The sequence below is a fragment of the Pongo abelii genome, chromosome 19 (genome assembly GCF_028885655.2).
Source record: "Pongo abelii isolate AG06213 chromosome 19, NHGRI_mPonAbe1-v2.0_pri, whole genome shotgun sequence".
Classification (NCBI taxonomy): Eukaryota; Metazoa; Chordata; class Mammalia; order Primates; family Hominidae; genus Pongo; species Pongo abelii.
This window is the reverse complement of record NC_072004.2, coordinates 75620052-75626051: the sequence shown is the minus strand read 5'-3', so window position 1 is coordinate 75626051 and position 6000 is coordinate 75620052. Positions and strand designations below refer to the sequence as shown.

Genomic DNA, 6000 nt, shown 5'->3' with positions numbered 1-6000 from the left:
AAGCCCTCGGCTCCCCAAGCTTCTCGAGGGCAGGCACTGTAACCTTCTTTATTCATTACAGGGATTCTACAGGACCAGGCACACGGTAAGCGCTCAATAAAAACGTCTCTACCCCCACCACCTCCTGCCTCAGCCGCCACCGCCTGGCAGCAGAGAGGAAGCGGAACGCGAGCGACCCACGAGGGAGAGCGCCTCGCTGTCTCCAAGGTAACCGAAGTCAGTGGCAGGGAGTGCCCACGCATGCGCACACTCGCCCTTCCTTCCCGTAACCTCGAGAACGCAGCTGGTAAGACTGCCAGAAGCCGAGGGCGCATGTGTGGTTCCACCAACACCCTAGTCGCCTCCGCCTTCTGTCAGTCCGCCCGCCCAGCGATCTCCCTTCTACAAACATCGTCCGGAAATAGTGCCCATTTCTGGAAACCAGGCCTAGTTAACCAATCGTTGCTAGGGAGCGGGAAGACGGGCTTGCCGGGACGGCCGTCTCATTGGCTGGCTTAGGGGAGCGGGCGGGGCCACGGGTCGTGGTGCGGCCAAAGAAAGGAGGCGCGAAGCGAGGAAAAGTTACAGCCTCCGGGGGAGGCGTGGCCCCGGGGGCGGCCGAGAAGGCGAGGGGGCGGAGCCCGGGACCGGGGCGGGGCGACCACGGGCCGGGAGCTCAGCGGTCGGCGGCCGGCGGCCGGCGGCGGGAGATCGAGGGCGAGCGGAGCGCAACACTCGCTTGGTTGGGGAGATCGGCGCTTGGCCGGTAGGTGACGGGGCGGGACCCTGGGGCCCGGTGCGAGGCGCCCAGGGAGCGGCTGGGATGGATCGCCCCTCAGCCCCGGGCTGGGCTGCGGCCTGGCCCCTCGCCCCGGAGCAGTGGGGTCGGCGGCCAGGCCAGCGCAGTCCGACGTACCCCGTCCAACCCACTCGCGGCGGTCCGCGGGCGCGCCCTCGCACGCGCTGCCGGCGCCGCGCTTGCCCCGGGCCTCCAGGCCGCGCACTCCTGCTGGCCACACGCTGGCTCCGAGCGCGCGCAGGGGCCCCCTGCTTCCCCTTCAGTAGCGCCCCGCGCCGCCGCCAGGCCCGCCCGCCTGCTCTGCGCCCCAGTGCCTCCAGGATGGAGCTCGCCTGGCGCGGGGCGGACGTGTCTCCTGCAGGAGTGCGCCCTGGCATCTGCCCTGGCGTGAAACCCTCCTGGCCTTTCATGGGAAGTTCTCGGGTCACACCTCAAGGCGGGGAGCAGGAGCTAACTAAGCCTGTCCTCAGCATGCAGCGGGGCAGTGCTGGCGGCCCGCAGCATCCTTCCTCCGCCCTCGGACCCCAGTCCTCCTCTGTAATTCTTCTGGGCTCTCCAACTCGGGACTTTATCTGTCGGTTCAAATATAACATTCCCATCTTGGAAACCCATCGTGGCCCTGGCATCTTGCAGCCACCGGGCACCAGGCAGAGAGGGGCCACTTGTACGTACGTTTCCCGCCTGCCCGGGAGCCTCCTTAGTGCTGGGCAGCTTCAGAAAAAGTGTTTCTTTCCTAGTCAAAGTTAAAAAGTTGCTCTCGGCCCTAAAGGGTGGACTGGAGGTATGAATGAGGGAGAGGATAAGTGGTGAAAAGGTACATATATCAGCAAAGTAAATGGTAAAACTACTTTTGCTCGCTGGAGACAATGAACACCAATGACTTAATTAAGGACTTTAAAAGGACGTGAAATTAAATGATTAGAGTGAGGTCATGATATAAAATAGGAGCCTGGAGTTTATTCCAAGAAAAATGTTGAAAACCCCTTGACTAGAAACATGGTCTTTCTGAAAGATTAAAAGGAAACAGTATCTTAACATTAGTGATGTGTTTTTTACTTAGTGTCTTCATACCTGTGAGCTCCGTTTTCCTTCAGATGGCTGTGTGGTAAGACAGATTGTAGTGTCTTGTTTTATAGGTGAGGCACCTGAGGCAGGTGTGTATGAGGGAGTGGGGGTGGTATATATCTTGCCTGATGCCTCATAGCTAGGACTAAGGATGGGTCTTCCCCAGAATCCTAGATCAGGACCACATTATAGAACTGAGATGCAGAAAGGAGGGAGAAGTTTTTGGTGTGGTTTTTATGCTCTTAATGTGAGAGGACACTTAAAAAGTGCTTGCCTTACTTTGGTTGTGTTTGGATTTACTCTTGGTGTTTTTTAAGTGATATCAATCAGTTCCTTTGGAGCGGTGCCAGACCTCTGAATTTTTCAGACACCTTTCGGACATCCTTATTTATTTTGAAGGGTGTGGAGAACTTCTGAGAAGATCTCAAAATAAAAGTAATCGTCTCTGACTCTAATTTTAGAGATAAGTACCCAGGTATATGTACCAGCTCTTTGTGAAATCAGACAGCAAGACGCTGCCGAGCTTCAGGCCATCTTCTGAGTGTTTTCTGATTATAAGAAGCAGTTCTGAAGGGGGTTTTTTGTCATTGGTATTGTCTGTTAAGAGTTTGTGGGAGCGGCACCACAGAGACCCTGCCAAATCAGTCTCCCTCTATTAAACAAAAATGTCTGGTTGGGCCGTTTCGCCTCAACAGATGAAGGTTTGGTTCCTCATTTTGGTTCTCCTGTTGAACACTGACTCCTTTGTGATCTGCCTGGAATATGTGTATATCATTTACTGCTGAGAAGATGGCTTGCGCTGATTGGTTGTCCAGCCCTCGGCAACTGTTGTGATTTTTTTTTTTTTTTTTTTTTTTGTGGTGATTTGATAACAGTTCATCCCTGGCTAGGGCCTGGTGAGAGATCTGCAGAGATGTGAAAGAGATGAAAGCTTTATCCAGGGTTGTTTTCTTCATTGTTGGCACCCTCTGAACAGTGTTGTATCACTTTGGCCTGTGAAGGCACTTTTAACTTCCTATTTTTTTTTCTGTCTCAATGGACAGCACATGGGCTTTCCTAACAAGCCTGCCTGCCTCGATGAAGAGCTGACAGATTCATATTGGTTGGTTTGACAGATGTTCTTTCTGGGGGGAAAGTTCAGAAATCTTAAAAGCAAAGTCAGTCCTAAGTAAAAAGTCTAAGTCAGCCCGATACGCATAAAGGCAGCGTACTTCTACCGATGGCTTCCATCATCTCAAGGTTGTTTTTTTTTTTTTCCTGGCAAAAGGTTAAAATGCAACTAAAATTCTGCTTTCGTGATTAATAAGTCACTACCGCAGTTGTGTCTGATGCTTCCTGTTTGCCCCATTTTAGTATTTCAGTTAAACTGGAAACATCTGAGCATTATGGGCACTATTGATGGCACCAGTGTGAAATTGGTGGGCCGGGGACAATTCCATGTCAGTGGATTTAGGGAGCTCTAAGGATGTCAGCCCCTCTGGTCTCCACACACCAGGATTCTCTAGTAAGGGAACAGAATGGGGCTGAGCATCTGCAAGAGCTGGGTGGGCATTCAAAGTGATACATGTGTGAAGGTTCTGCATTTACTCGGTGATGCTGGCTAAAATGCTGTACGTAGTAGCCCAGAAAGGGAAGGCCAGACGTAGGGCAAATTGTAGGGGAGCATTTCTGTTGAGCTGAGCAGGACATTGAAGTATGAGATTTTTTGTTCTGGGCTTATGACTGCCTGAATGACAATGCAGAAAAAGTCATTTTTCTTCAGTGGCCGGTGTGCTCTTTGCATTCTAGTTTAAAGGAGCCTCTTCCCTTCTTGCTTTTCTACATGTCTTAATCCCTCAGCTCCCTGATAGAAATCCCTTGAAATGATGTGGCATCAATAATAGTTTTATAGCCAGTCTTTGTATTTTCACACAATGCTCATGTGAAGAAGGGCAGGGACAAAGATCAGAAAAGTGAAGCCTCATAAGGAGAAATAGACAGGATTGCTCAGAATCTAAACCCCCTTTTTTTGATATCTAGGTCACTGCTTTTTCTACTAAGTTGCTCATGAAAACGGTAAGGATTTTCTTCCCCCAAACATGTCAGTTTTGAATATAACGAAACCAGGGTAGCAGCTTTGTTTATTTATTGTACCAATCAATTATTAATTGATATTGATTGTTAATTAATAAAAGGCCAAAAGATGAATAACCTGCTGCCTGGACAGGTGTGCTTGTGCCCATTTTCCAGATGTAGAAACAAAGGCAGAGAGCCCGTGATTTGTCCAGAGCAACAGAACAAGTCCTTGGTGTCTCCATGTCACATGTGGTGGCTGAGGCTGTCAGGTCAGAGAGACCTGGGTCAGGTCGAGGTCTGCCACTGCCTGCCTTTGTGCCCGCAAGCAAATCACTTCACTTCTCTAATCATCAGGTGCCTCATCTGTGAATGGGATCAGAAATACTTCATGGGGCTGTTTTGAGTAGAAAATGAGAGGAGATATGTAAAGTGCTGAGCCCAGTGCCCAGCACAGAACATAGAGGCTGTAACTGTTGTTGTTGGTGGTGGTGGTGGTGGTGGTGTTTGCTGGTGGTAGTAATAGTAGCAGTAGTAGTTGCCAATTACTGCATTGTGACTAAACCTGTTTTCTGTAAGATGATGTCAAGGAGGGTCAGACTGCCTGACAGGCCAGGGTCATTTTCTTAGTAGGAACTTTAGGGGGACAGTTCTTCAGTCTAAAAGCTTCAGCTGTCAGGTTCTCCCTGTCTTACACTATATACTGCCCTCACCGTACTCCAAATGAGGCTACAAAGGTCCAGGCTCTGCCCAGTTGACAATCCTAACTCTGAGCTGGAGACACAGCTAGGCCTGTCTAGGGGCTTCCTGTGTCCCACATGTGATCAAGTAGGTTCCTGCATTAACCCTGGAGGTGAGGAAAGGGAAAATACTGTATGGCATGTAGGTCAGCAAGGACTTGTTCTTTGGGGGACTAGGAGGGAACATTTGGTTCTGTGGGATGAGGGTCCCACTACCACATGGCATCCCCAGCTCACCACCCTTTCCTTCTCATGTCTTTGTCAGCTTCTCTCTGGGACTATGTCTCGGGGCCCAGGATCTGCAGTCAAGGACTTGCAGATTTCCCTTTAAATCTCACAAGAAGCCTGGAATGGTGATGTGTGTTTCTTTAGTCCCAGCTACTTGAGAGGCTGAGGCGGGAGGATCACTTGAGCCCAGGAGGTCAAGTAGCTATGGGCAACATAGCGAGACCCCATCTCTTGAAAGAAAAACGTTTGTTTTAATCTCACAAGGGAAAAAAAAGTTTCATATTTTAAAGTCTTTTTTCCCCTTAATACAAAACAAAAATATAGGCTCTCACCAGGCTGCCGTTCCCTTTAAATAACATTTTGTTTTCTCTTGGGGAAGCTGACTTGATGGCCGAAGAGTCATTTCTAAAGTGAAGCTAGTTTTTAGAAAAAATAGATCACCGGATGTCAAGCCTCATGTGGAGCTCGGTTCAGATGAAAATGAAACCAGCAGGCCTGGTGTGGCAGCTCTGCACTTGACTTCAGGCTGGAGGTGAGAGGCAGAGTGTGCCTGGACCTTGCTCCATAACTGGTTGGCCTCACAGAGTGCATTTGATAGGTGCCTTAGTCATTTTCCAAGCAGCTTTCCTTAGGTGAGCAGAGCACTTTCTCTGGAAGGTGAGTCACCCATGCAGGGGTGTAGGTGACAGGCGATTTATTCCCCAGCACAGTTGCAGAGAAAGTCCTGAGCAGACCTTCTTGAGGAGCCCTCTGCCACAAATCAGCCTCATCCCAGTCCCAGGGCTATGGAAGCAGGGGGCAGGAGGCAAACAGGAGGCTTCTGGGGCCAGTGGGCTGACAGCGGAGGGGGGATCATGGATGGGGCACAGAGCCCAGATCAGCAGTGTCACTGACTCCTGAGTCCAGCCACCCTGAGGGTGGAAAATGGCCTGCTTCCAGTGACAGTCAGCAAAGAAGCAGGAGGGGAGCTTTGGCCCCAGGGAGCTGGGAAATCCCTTGGCAGAGAGCAGAGAGACAAGCCCTATTTTGGTGTGAAAAACCTTTTAGGAACGCTTTTCCACCTGCCTCCTTTTCAGCCACCTGAGTTGGAGGCTCTGCAGAGCTCCAGCGATTGTAAAGGCTAGATTAAACCCTGGA

At 50.8% G+C, this 6000-nt stretch overlaps 1 protein-coding gene across 2 annotated transcripts in view; it reads left to right on the top strand.

The window, feature by feature from the left end:
- Positions 1-330: 330 nt before the first annotated feature.
- Positions 331-6000, top strand: part of MAP3K14 (mitogen-activated protein kinase kinase kinase 14) — a 53798-nt gene continuing 48128 nt past the window's right edge. Inside the window, exon 1 of one of the 2 annotated variants that reach the window (XM_063718242.1) lies at positions 331-745. The gene's annotated coding sequence lies outside the window, so the exon portion shown is untranslated. The remainder of the gene's footprint in view (positions 746-6000) is intronic. The other variant, XM_002827401.5, reaches the window with a different exon arrangement.